The sequence below is a fragment of the Pituophis catenifer genome, unplaced genomic scaffold, assembly GCF_029215685.1.
Source record: "Pituophis catenifer annectens isolate HBS135680 unplaced genomic scaffold, rPitCat1.0.hap2 SCAF_6, whole genome shotgun sequence".
In the NCBI taxonomy this organism is placed as follows: Eukaryota; Metazoa; Chordata; class Lepidosauria; order Squamata; family Colubridae; genus Pituophis; species Pituophis catenifer.
This window is the reverse complement of record NW_027256886.1, coordinates 40,903,561-40,918,047: the sequence shown is the minus strand read 5'-3', so window position 1 is coordinate 40,918,047 and position 14,487 is coordinate 40,903,561.

Sequence of the window (14,487 nt, the reverse complement as noted above, 5' to 3'; positions counted from 1 at the left end):
CATTCCAGTCCCAAACTCAGAAATTTGAAGAGTGGGAATATACCACAGATTGCTTCTGGTTACATATATTTTAGAATAATTTGCTGGTGAGCTATCCCTGTTAATTCCCGGTTAATTTTTAACCCAGGGAATTACAGATTTTGAAGGATTTCATTATTGATTAGAACCTTTTCTTTTTTTGGTTAATAACAAAAACACCTTCTTGAAAACAAATAATTTAGGGGAAAATTATTCACTGTTCTTACACCAGGATCAATGTATGCTAATATTCCAAAGAAACTGCCAAGATTTAATCTATAATCCAACCCCCTGAAAAACCAGAATAGCGATTATTAGTAGACACCTCACACAGTTGTTGTGAGGAAAATAGGAGGAGGGAGATGTATTGGATATGGTTGCCACCTTGTGTTGTTTATAAAAAATAATGAAAGAGGAATAAAAGTAAATAAATAATTGTCTACTAAATTGCATAATAGTGTTATTGGTTGTATTTTTACACTTACCACTACAATTCTAGGAAAGAATTGGATGAATACTACATTTCAGCAGAAGAAATTCACTGTAAATCAAAAAGTGGAATAGAAACCACCACTGGAAATATCATCTAGTGATATTTTAGGATAATCAGGTAAATAAAGGATGGTAAATCAAGAGAAAAGATCATGATGAAAACTTTATGATTCAGATAATTACTTCCTTTTAACACAAATCAAATTTTGCCAATATATCTGAGTCAGCAAACTATGATTTATTTGGGTAGAATTGCAGATCAATGACAAATTATAATTTGGTATTGCATGTCAAATGGATAATTAAGTCATGTACTGTACCTTTTTTCACCCTGCCACAATGTAGCATAGCTATTTCTCTGATATATATAATAAGTAATAACTTATTTTTTCAAAAGATAAATCATGGAAATTTTCCACAGCATATGTAGACTCTGAAGTAAAATACAGGGTTTCTACTATACATAATAAGCAAGAATAATAAGCATATATAATATTTATGTAACCTTTTGTGTCTTGCAAATATACTGTATCTAGATATCCATATACCTAGATATAAGCTCTCACTGACTTGCTGCAATCTGCTATCTTTGGGTTAATAGTATGATTATTTGAACCGTCTTCAGTTTTGGTTTCCTTGGTAAGCAAAATTTGCATGACAGACTACAGGCTATTCATCAAATGTCTTTGTTTATTTTTTAGTTATCCTGATTAATTTTTTTTGTATCTGCATTTGGATTTATATACTATATTAATTAAATGTCTGTGAATATATCCAAAGAAAAATCCTATGATGTTGGCAGGAAATCTGCTACCTTAACTAGAGCTAACAGCTGCAAATAGCTATAGCACTTACACTTATTTACTGCTTCACAATGCTTTACAGCCATCTCTAAGCTGTTTACAGAATCAGCATATTGTCCTCAATGATCTGGGTCCTCATTTTACTAGCCTTGGAAGACTGGAGCCAGTCAACCTTGAGCCAGTCAGGATCAAACTGCTGGCAGTCAGCAGAATTAGCCTGCATTCTAACCACTGCACCACCACAGCAAACCTATATCTACAATTGTCCAGGTTACTCATTAAATCAGATTGAGAAAAGTGATCCATTATATGCACCTGTGATTTTCTTTCTATACAAATGCCTTAGGCACTATAACATTTGTTCAAATTCCTTTTCAATCAAGAGATAAAAATAGTGGTTAATAAAAAAAAATAGAAGTAAGACATGCAAATCATTAATAAAAGCAAATGAACAAACCATAATACTTGGGGTTTTTTTCACAACTGACATGTGTTGAAAGATTAGAATACAAAAGTTCTTGACAGGTATAATTGAAGGATTCTACAGTTCACTCCTAATATAAATATTTATATCTTATGAAGGTATAGTCTTTTGCGATGGGGGAGGTAAATAAAGATTAAAATAGTTAGATAATGGAGTCACACTTAATTATTTCTATGAAATACATTATCTCCTCAATTTCCTTGTAAATGCTAATCCTTCTGTCCTTAAACCAAGGCTGACCTAAACCATCCTTTGCTAAAATAAAGAGCAATTACCTCTATACTTGGAAGCACATGTAGACTCTACATTGATTAGGGCCATTCTATGAATAGAAGGCTGGCTTCTAAACAAGAGTAAATAGTCTTCTACTGGCTATTATCCAGCTGTAGGATCAGGAACAGGAAACCTGTGCCTCCCTACATATTGAAATATGGTAAAACAGCATCTCTCAGCCCTGCCTTTGCTAATTGCTGGTGTGGCCCACTTGTTTCTCACAGGTGACAGTCCTCCATTCATTTATGATTGACATTCTCTGATCTGAAACAATGCTGCATGCTGAATGCAGAAAATGAGAAAGTATCATTGAAAGATTGCAGCTGGCATCAAACCACCAACTCCAGAGCTTTTCCCCAACATCTTTTTTGTTGAATTTCTCTGAGACCTTTGGATAAATTTTCTCACATTGATTCCCAATCTCTTTCTCTTTTTTTGGTCTGGTCGGGTGACAGGCTGCCTACCACTGTCAGCATTTGTTACATTGCCCATTGTGCTATCTGCTGTCTAGTGTCCTTTTCATTGACTTTTCTGTCAACACCGTTTATGTTCCAGTCATCTTTTTTTTTTTTGCGCAACATAAAGTTCAGAAACACATTAAATTGCAATTTATTTCCCCCTCGTTTTTTTTCAAGTTAATTTTTTCTGATTCCAATTTGTCTCCAGGTAGAAAATTCAAACAATGTAAATCCATTTCCTTACAAAACAGACTTTCTCTTCATGACACAGTCATCAGTAGCTTATTAGGACTTTGAATAAACTATCACAATGAATAAATCAAATCAGATTTTAGAGGTACTATTGGGTAAACATGCCTAGGATGTGTTGGAAGTCACCAAACCTAGGAAACTGTGTTACAAATTCTTCATCCTGGAATTATTATTTTTTTAAGAATACTTTGACATTTCATATAATAAGATATCAAACTGAGTATTCTTTGTCTCTATTCTGAATTTATAGCCCCATACCAAAATGCCTATTCATCATGGTTCATCCTGATTAACTTACCTTCTAGTTTTAATTCATCCATTTGGCCCCACATGAAGATCATGAGACTTGTCCACAGAAAATTTCCAGTGCTGCGGTCTTGATACATTAGCCCCAGATCAGCTGCTGTTGTTCTTTGATCTTTGGCTTCCTTTAGCAAAGCCAAAGCCCTAAAACTAATTATAGAATTGTGGTTTGTATGAGAATGTCAGGGAAGGTTATTTCATAATTAGTATGATTGTGATAATTCTACTTTTTATTTTTGAGGGAGTCAAGAGCAATATGCAATAAAAAATAAATAACTCAGTAATAAAACCACTAATCCTAAAACAAGACAATACAAAATAGGATTCATATTTTAAGGAGTTGCATTGTATGCGAAAAGAGTCAAAAACGTGTTCAGCTAAAACTGAACAGCCTTGATATTTCTGAACTGCTTTTGCAATACATACGCTTTATGGGGAAAAAAACCCCACTAATAGCTATATATAAATGTTAGAATATATTATGTGCTCCAAACTATACGAAAGCATGAATAATTTTATGGAATCAATAATGATAGTATATGAACTATTTGAAATCTATTGAAGAAAACTTTTTCTTTACCAACCTCTGAAGGATGGATGGAAGGCTGAATCAATCTTGATTCCCATCAGGATCGAACTCCTGGCAGTGGGCAGTTTGTCTACAATACTGCACTTTAACTATTGCAATACCATATTTAGACCAAAAGAAGCAACATACTTGACTGCATAGTCTTATTAATTTGTTTAGTGACTCCACTAAGACCTCTATGCATTTTTCTTAGATGAGATATAAGAACTGGTTTGTTACTGCCTTCTTTCAAGAAGTTTGTCAACTGCCTAATTTAGCTTTCAGACCTGGTGGTTTTTGTATGGTGCAAATACTAATCAGATCTGGTGCTGTTTAGTTTGTCAAATTATCCAGCATTGGTTAGATTTAGCCCATTAGCTGGGCTATTCATATTTACTCAAAAAAATAAAATAAAATAAAATAAAATAAAATAAAATAAAATAAAATAAAATAAAATTAAAATAAAATAAAATAAAATAAAATAAAATAAAATAAAATAAAATAAAATAAAATAAAATAAAATAAAATAAAATAAAATAAAATAAAATAAAATAAAATAAAATAAAATAAAATAATAAAATAAAATAAAATAATAAAATAAACAGACATATTTTCTGTCATATAAATATGCATACAATTTTTAATATAATTTCCCACTGTTGCACTCAAGTGCTATTGCTATTGTTGATTTGGCAAAAAACTATATAAACATAAAATTTGCTATCCTCAACCAATTTTTTTTTTTAATTTGATTTATATGCCGCCCTTCTCCGGAGACTCAGGGCGGCTTACAATGCATTAAGCAATAGCCTTCATTCTTTTGTATATTTTATACAAAGTCAGCTTATTGCCCCCACAAACTGGGTCCTCATTTCACCTACCTTAGAAAGGATGGAAGGCTGAGTCAACCTTGAGCCTTGGAGAGATTCGAACCAGCAGAAATTGCAGGCAGCTGTATTAATGACAGGGTGCACTAAACCACTGTACTATCAAGGCTCCTTACAATTGCATGAGTAAGTCAACTCGTCAATCTTCTGGAAGAGGTAAAACAATAGGAGATGTATCCAGGTCATGAGGTATTGATATAGGTGACAATAAACACCTTGAATTACACCTGGAATCTAGTTGGCAACTAGAATTAAACATAAAAATGCATCTGAGCCATGAACCATGCATCAAATCATAACTCAAGCACGTAACCCATTGAATGAATTTTGGCAATAAACACATTCTCTGTTGAATTTACAAGCCAAAGTAAATGTATCTTGAAGTTTCCTGAAATAAATGTGAAGTATAGCTACAGTGAATGAAGTGAATAGCAGAAGTGAACATTTGAAGTTTCTAGTTTCACCAATTCATATTTCCCAATCCATGTCCAACACTCTGTCCTAATACCGAACAACGTCTGAACTAAGGACTTAAACGTGTGATGAGAAGAAAAAATTACTTAATGTATTTTATCAAAGTCAATGTGACAAAATATGTCGCGTTTTGACACTTTTCTACTGCAGTAGAAGTATTAACCAGTACTGCAAAATTGTGAGAAAAAAATAGCTAAACTTCGAACAGGTCTACACAATCTGTTTGCTAGCATCTGATTATGATTTACTAGGTTTTCAATAGTACTAACTGTGAGTGGAAAGTGAATACCCAATTAATTTTTTTTTACAAATTTGTTATGTTTTCATCAAATATATTCAAAGCTTAGTCATTACATAATATAAAGTTAAGATGCAAGAATACAACGCAGGTAACAGTTGGCCTGTCTAGCGAAATACATTGAGAAAGCAATATTATTACAGCAGATTTGACAAGCCTCTATGCAAGAGAAAGATAGTATTTAATAGTTTCAAGTATACCGGATTTTTTTCTCCCAAGGCAATCCTGACCTCAAAACAGGATCAAAGGGCTAAGGTAACTTAGGTGATTACAAGAAAAACTGTGTTGCAGCTGAAACAAGTAGGAAATTTATTTTACGGAATACAAGATAGAGGGCTTATAGCACACAGACAAAAATTAACACACAAAATGCTAACAATACTTTCTCAGAAAATATGATTCCATTTTTTTCATATTGATAGCTGTACCAGTTTATATTAATGTAACCATTTTGGTCCACAGTTTTATCATTGTATTTCCAACACAATCATATAGTTTTCATTGACTGTACAAAATATTTCATAATTAAGTTAGAAGGAGAGATATATGTACTGAGTGTGAATAATGAAGAAAATGTTTTATGACATTGTCAGGGCAATGGTACAGTGACTAGGTTGCAAAGTTCATGTCACAAAACTCTACAGCCCATAATTGGCTCCAGTGTGCTCCACAGCAGGTCAGTCAGAGGTCAGTTTCAGTAATGTGGAACACAATAGCCTAACTCAAATTGTTTTATGAGATAGAGGTTTGAAGGACATATTATATTATAAAGTCTCTTGGCTATTCAATTATTTCAGAAGTTGCAACAGTATACTTGTCCTGAATCTGCAATGTTCATCCTTATTTTGTTTCTTAGAATTGAAGATACTTAATTGGGGGGGGTGTCATTATATCAGACTGTTGCAGTAATGTTGCAACACACAAAATGCTAACAATACTTTCTCAGAAAATATGATTCCAATTTTTTCATGTCAGTAGCTTACAAGTTTATATTAATGTAACCTTTATCATTAATGTATCTAATGTAATCAGTGATGTTACTGGTTTGGACTGTCCATGAGAAATAACCATTATTATGAAGAGATTGTCACTTTGTTTTATTATTGCTTTTCTCACAGCATTCTGAAGTAGTTCTTTGTTTAAATTCCTCTATACAGTTGTGATATCTTGGTCATTCTTGGTCAGACATTTGTCACAAGCAAATTATGTATTCAGGCAGGACATCTTTCCTCTCATTTACTTACTTTGCTTTGTCTGCAGGTTTTCCAGGAACATTGCATTTGACTCAATATCCCGACAATGCTGTTGATATTCCAGTTCATTACTTTTTCATAGCCTTTCCACAATCTGAAAGTATGAATCATTGGATTGCTTGGAAATTTCTTAAAGCATGGAAAAATGAAAGGCAATTGAAAAAGAGGTCAAGAAAGTCACAAGGAAGTATTGGTGTCAAATTCAAAAATGGTTGGAAGAAATTACAAAGCAAAAAATAGATTTGAAACCTGAATTGTTTTTATTAGGAATACTGGACCCGAAAATGAACAAAAACCTTCAATACATTATATTGTACATACTTACCACAGCAAGAATCACATTCGCAAAAAATTAGAAACAAAAAAATGTACCGTCAGATGAAACTGTAATTAAGAAAATTCTAGAATGCGCAGAGATGAATAAAATGACTATGGAGTTGAAAGAGAGAGAAGATTTGGACTATAATGAAATATGGATTAAAATGTGGCTCAAAAATAGAAATCAGAACAAAAAATGTTTAACTTAATGAACTTCATCTTAACTTCATTAAATTAAAGTAACTGAACAACATTAAATAAAGAAAGGTAAATATAAATGAATATAAATGTGTAGATAAGAACAATGAATATGTTGGAGTAATGCGATTATTCTACTATTGAGTAGTAAATAGAAATGATAGAATAGAGAACTACAAAAGCAAAGTACGTAAACTGATACGAAATGCTGTAAAATTACCATTAATGTTATATAATGTTCAATACGTTATGTCTTGACATGTTTTGTTTTTATATGTGTGTGATTGTTTTTTGTGTTGTTTTTAAAGGCAAACTGTTTAATAAAAATTATTTAAAAGAAAAAAGAAAAAGAAGTCAAGAAAGACAACGCGGCTTGATATTATCACTAAACACAAACTTACATAAGCATGGGCTTAAAGTAATTTAAGAAAGCATTTACCAATCCTGGTGAAACAATGTCCATTGCATCATGTCCCCAACCTCAGCTGTTCCTGTTTCAATCTATTTCCAAGTTTTCATTCATTCTTCCATTCACATACGAGCTGCTCATAGTGAAATAGTATAGATTGCCATGGTACTCATACATTCACAAAAAGCTCATACATATAAATATGACTTAGTACAGATCTCTTTCAAACACAGAGCAAGGGACTGACTAGGGCATATGAAATGTTGAAGCTTTCTGAATTCTGACTGACTTAACACCTTTGTCCTCAAATAGTTCTGAATCAAAACCGTAAGCAACCAATTAATTGAAATCTTAACTGAGAAATTTAATCTTGCTTGGTGTTCTTGGTCCTACTGTTCATTTTTACAGGAGAAAGGAAGCCAGCATGAGAAATGGTTGCCCAATATAAGTTCACTATCAGTGAACTCTGTAACTTAGAGAAACCTTTACTGCAGAAGCTATCAGTATGATAGTACATGAGCTGCAATAACCATCTGGCATACTAAATTCAATCAACACCTTACATAGGTCAAAAAGTATAAAACTGAGATTCAAAAGACAGTGAAGGAAGCAGCACATCTTGGCAATTCTCCAACCTGACATCCTGCCAGAGAAAAGGAATTTATTACCAAGTATTGGAATAATCCTAAATTTGCAAGTAATTGGACCCATTGTTACTAAGTGTTTTAAAATCTGGGAAATACTGTAAGTGAATTGAATCCTGAACCTAACAAATAAGTTTTAAGAATATGCCATGGATATTATATTCACCCAGGACTGCCTTCAGCAACTTGTCTTTTAACTTTAAAATGATAGAAACAAGTAGAAACTTGTCTGTTTAAAGCAGAATCTTGTGACCAAAGAAACGAACTATTTTGCAATATAACAAAGATTAATGCTAATAAATCATAGCAAATGGAAGCATTAATGTCCACAAGGAAAGTTCCAAATCTTCAAGATGGTAGATACAGAATCATTATAACCCCCCACACACAGACACACACTTATGATACATATATGAAAGGTTTGAGGCTTTGGTTGTGATGCCATGCCCAATATCCTGCAGAGTTTGAAATACAATGCTGGCACATGCTGCTCAATGATAATTGATCTTGGCTGATCATGCAAAAACTAAGCAGAGCCTGACTTGGATAGTAGGGTACTGGCTATAGATCAAAATTTCCATTTGTAGAAGACAAAAATTTAAAAATAACAACAGCAACAACAACATCTGTAATGAAGACAGTGGCAAAACACTTATGTATAGTTATCAGGAAATCATCTTGGATATGTCCATATGGTCCCTAGCTCAATTGGATAAAGATTTGGCTTTTAATGCCAATAAATAAGAAGAATTGGAAATCTTCAATGCCTTTATAATAGGTGAGGTTATTCTGTGTTTTTCCAACTATCCAGTTTGTACCCAAACATTTCTGAAAAAAAGAAAGCATGTTATACATTGTATAATCAAAATACATTTTACCCATGAGTTTGCTCAAGCAATATAAATTCACTTGTCTCACAAGCAGTTCATAATGTTTTCTTTGTCCATATCATAGCTCAAAATAAAAAGAATTGCATAAAACCATTTCATACATAGATACTATTCCTGGGAAATGATTTTCAAATTATGTATGTGCTGGTATCTATACAACCACTCTGGAAATTCATTTAATAAATATCATCCATTTCTTTTCTTTTGTTTTATTCTATTTTAGCTCTGAGAAAGGGCAGCTTACACAGACAAGAATAAAAACATTCATCTTACCTAAAAGCAACTTAAAATTTTATATCAACTCCTGAGAGTCTTTAGTAATTACCTTTACAATAAATTTAAGAAAATCAAAATGTAAATACTCAGGAAAATAATACCATCCGAGACCCAAAAAATCAGGTAAAACCTTTCCATATTTCCCCTCATTCCCTTTTTCCACTTTAATCCTCTAAGCAGAGATTGAACAGGTTTCACATTAAGTGCTGTTATGAGGTCACTATTTTGTCTAGAGTGCTATGAATATATAGGGAAAACTGTTGGATGGAGTAGTATATATATGTACATACATATATGACCATCATGCTATTCTATGTTGAGGTTAGTATATTATGAAAAGTATGTTCATTCATCATCAAATCTTATTGGAACCTTCTGAGCCCAGCATTTTGCTCACTGTCATATCTCATTAAGGGATTTTGAGCATCCCTGTTATTTCTTTACATTGGACATTTATGAGACAATAATAATAATAATAATAATAATAATAATAATAATAATAATAATAACCCATCCGAGGAGCTCTACCTTGTCGTGGTGGAGAGACTTGCGTGCTCTAGTGATCCTAAGGGCTATGCTGAACAGGTGCAACCATATCAGACAGACCTTAGGTGAAGGGCCAGACAAAATCTGCTCCACAACCCATTCAAATATGGTGAATACAGAAAAAATGAAATTTATGCCGGCTGAACCGTCGCCCGGATTAACAAGGGTTCCGTTGGATGCTATGGCTCCTGGGCATTCTACGCAAAATGAGTTACAGGACTCAACTCCCTCTGCTAGGCAACCAGGGCATGGAGCTGACAAGCTACTGGAAGAAAAACCCAAAAAGCGAAAAATCTGGACCAGGGAAGAAAACACCTCTATTATGAAAGCTTACTATCAGTCTGAACCAGCAAAACATGGATTTCAAAAAAGAATGTATCAGATTTGGAAGATGAACCATACGGACTGTGACACCAGTGAACAAAGGTTAATGGACCAACGACGTGTAATCCTAAACCACAAATTTTTCACTACAGAAGAATTAATAGCAATAGAAGAGAAAGCAATTAATGATCTGAGTACAACAACAAAGAGGAGTAACATCAAGAATGATTTCCAGACTCAAAAGCAAATTGAGGAAGAAAGGGAAGAAGAGGATACTAAAATGGATGAAGATAAAGAACAAGGAAGCACTAAAGAACAAACACCAACAGATAGTGCTCAATTAGCTGGAAAAATAAAGCTCCAAATGGAAGATGATGAAAGAACACGTTTGCCAAAGCTGAACCAAGTGAACCGGAAAGAATTGAGAAATGTACTAAAAAAGGTCAATGAGGCTGTGCAAACTATTCGAACCACTACATTAGCCGAAACTAACCAACTGATGTATGCAGCAGCTGTCATAACCACCAAAGAACTGGGGTTGAAAATACAAAAGAACCAAAGAGGCAAGAAGGGGAAGCCTAAGTGGAAAATTTGGTTAGAATTGAAGATCAAAAAAGTACGTGGAGATTTGAGCAACTTGAAGAACCTAAGGCAAGGTCAGCTAAAGAACAAGCAGGTCAAAAGCAGCCTGGAAGCAAGATACGATCTAAGGAATAAGGAGATTGCAATAGTAATTGAAGAGCTGAAGCAGAGGGTTGTTGCCATCGCTGAAAAGATTAAAAGGTATGAAAACCGAGTAACTCAGTTCAAGGAAAACTCACAGTTCAGAGCAAATCAGCACCAGTTTTATAAGAATTTAGAAAATGGAAATGGAGTAACAACAAATGAAAAGCCTGATAAAGAGAAAGCTCTGAAATTCTGGAAGAATTTGTGGGAAAACAACAAGAAGCACAACAGAAATGCAAAATGGATCAAACAGGTTGAGGACTCTATTAAAATGCATAAAATGGAAGACGTGAAAATAACAAAAGCAATGGTGCAAAGACAGTCAAGAAAAGTGAAGAACTGGAGTGCACCTGGACCGGATGAGCTGCATGGCTTCTGGTTAAAGGCACTTACAAGTCTGCACAAAAGATTGGCAACCCAGATGAACCAGATCCTAAAAACACCTGAAAATGATGGATGGATGACAACTGGAAGGACATTTTTGATCCAAAAAGATAAAGAAAAAGGAAAGGACCCTGGAAACTATAGGCCAATCACCTGCTTGCCAACAACATACAAGCTTCTTACTGGTATCATTGCAAACCAAATCTATGGATACCTGGAAAGAAATAACTTGCTTCCTGTAGAACAGAAAGGATGCTGCAAAAACTCAAGAGGAACAAAAGATCAATTGCTGATCGACAAGCTAATCCTAAAGAACTCAAAGAAAAGACAAACCAACCTGTTCATGGCTTGGATAGACTATAAGAAAGCATTTGATTCAGTTCCCCATAGCTGGATCAAGAAATGCCTGGAAATATTAGGCATCAGCAGCAACATACAAAAATTCATGGAATCTTCAATGAACCTCTGGAAAACAAAACTTATGGCTAATGAAGAAGAACTGGGTGAAGTTGAAATTAAACGAGGCATTTTCCAGGGCGATTCCCTTTCACCCCTACTTTTTATACTCTCAATGCTACCACTGACAATCATTTTGAAGAAGATGAACTGTGGATACGAACTTGCAAAGAAAGGACTGAAAATTTCGCACTTGATGTACATGGATGATTTGAAGCTGTTTGGTAAAACAAAAGCTGAACTGAATTTATTAATTGAAAACACAAAAGAATTCAGCCAAGACATTGGTATGCAGTTTGGAATTGACAAATGTGCAACAATAGCAACCAAAGCAGGCAAGATCATAGAAGAGGATGGAATAGAACTAGAGAATGAAGAAATGATAAAGGCAGTAAAATCAGAAGAAGGCTACAAGTATTTGGGAATTTTAGAAGCCTCTGACTTAATGCATAATAAAGTCAAGGAATTAACTTCAACCAAGTACATTCGATGAATTCGTAAGATATTAATGTCCAAATTGAGTGGAGGAAACATCATAAAAGCCATAAATACCTGGGCTATACCTGTGATTAGATACTCTGCAGGAATAATTGACTGGACCCAGATGGAGTTAGACAATTTGGACAGAAAAACAAGGAAGCTTATGACAATGAATCTTGCCTTGCACCCTAAAAGTGATGTTGACCGATTATATTTACCAAGAGCAGAGGGTGGTCGAGGACTCCTACAAGTAAAGCAGACTGTGGAAGAAGAAAAATGCAGCTTGAATGGTTACATCCAGAAAAGTGAAGAACCAATGATTAAGGAAGTAAATAAAGGAGGCCTTTTAAAGACAACTAAAACAAAAGCAGAATATAAGAAAGAAGTAATTGAGCAGCGAGCTGAAAATTGGAAACACAAAGCTCTGCATGGCCAATACTTGAAAAGTATTGAAGGCAAAGCTGACCAGAAACTAACTTGGAACTGGTTAAGATCAGGAATACTGAAAAAAGAAACAGAAAGCTTTATTTTGGCAGCTCAAGAACAAGCCCTAGCCACAAACTGTATGAAGGCAAAAATTCAACATGTTACCACCAACAGCAAATGCCGCCTCTGCAATGAAAAAGACAGTTGACCACCTGATCAGTGGGTGCAGCAAAATTTCACAAACTGACTACCTACAACGCCATGACCGTGTTGCTAAAATCATTCACTGGAAATTGTGCCAGAAGTTTGGATTTGAGTACAGCAAAAACCACTGGGAACATCAGGTTGAGAAAGTTTTAGAGAATGAGAAACTCAAAATCTTGTGGGACTTTAGGATTCAGACTGACAGGCACTTGGTCCACAACACACCTGACATAACAATAGTTGAAAAGAAAAAAGTATGGTTCATTGACATTGCAATACCTGGTGATTCACGAATTAAAGATAAGCAGCAAGAAAAAATCACAAAGTACCGGGACTTACAAATTGAAGTTGAGCGACTGTGGAAAAAGAAATCATGTGTTGTCCCGATTGTAATTGGAGCCCTCGGAGCAATACCCAAAGGGCTACCCCGCTATTTAGAAATTCTAAATTTGCCGGACTTGAACATTTTGACTCTACAAAAAACCACCTTACTCGGAACAGCTTACATCCTCCGACAATACCTTAACAGTTCCTAGGTCCTTGGTTAGGACTCGAGCTGCTGAGCTATTAACCAGCCTCAAAGGCTGTGAATCTCACTAAAGATTAACCAATAAATAATAATAATAATACACAGTATACCCATACAACGAAATTCATTTAACACCCAAAGACCAGGTCCAACACACATAACAATCCCCGAACACACTCCCACCCGCCACAAATTCCCCACCCCTAAACCACCAAAACATCCACACAACAGACCAAGTAATGCTGTCCAACAGCTCACTGATGGTGGCCCTTTAGTTCATTGTTGAGTGCAATTATAGCTCTGGGATAAAAACTATTCAGAAAATGTGTGGTCCGAGTTTTAATTGTTCTGTATCTTCTGCCAGAAGGCAACAGTCCAAAAAGATTGTAAGCAGGATGGGAAGAGTCTTTGAGAATGTTATGCAACTTCCTCAAACAGCGTGATTCGAAGATGTCATCCAGGGCTGGTAGCTGGAGCCCGATGATATTCTGGGCAGTTTTAATGCTTCTCTGTAGAGCATTTTTGTCCACTACAGAGCTGCTCCCATACCATACAAGAATGCCATATGTCAGGACACCCTCAGCGATAGTAGGACAGAAGTAATAAATCAGCATAATCATATCATATGCTGAGATAGATTTATCTTCCTCAGCATTCTCAGGAAGTACAGCCTCTTCTGTGCATTCTTCACAAGCATGTTCATAGTCCATGAATGACTTAATATCATAGGAAAAAAATCCATATACATCAGCATTTTTTTTCTTTGAAATTCACAATGCAGTAATTTGTGATTGTATTCGTAGTACTCATATTCCCAAAAATATATAACCACAGACTGATGCTATTACGGAGCTGAAGCTAAGCAAGGCTTGACCTGAATGGTAGACTTCCTGGGGAGGTAGAATTGGATAAGTGTAATGAATGAGTGAATAAATGAAAATGGACTTAATGTTTCTAAAAATCTTTTTTTTAAAAAAAAAAATGTATAACTCTGCTTGTATTAGAATACTGTGAATCAGCTTCCTGCACTAGTTGAGATAAATCCAAGAATATACTAAAGAAACCAAAAAGATCCCAAAAAGGTAATAGGGCAAGTCATTCTGAACATGGTTAT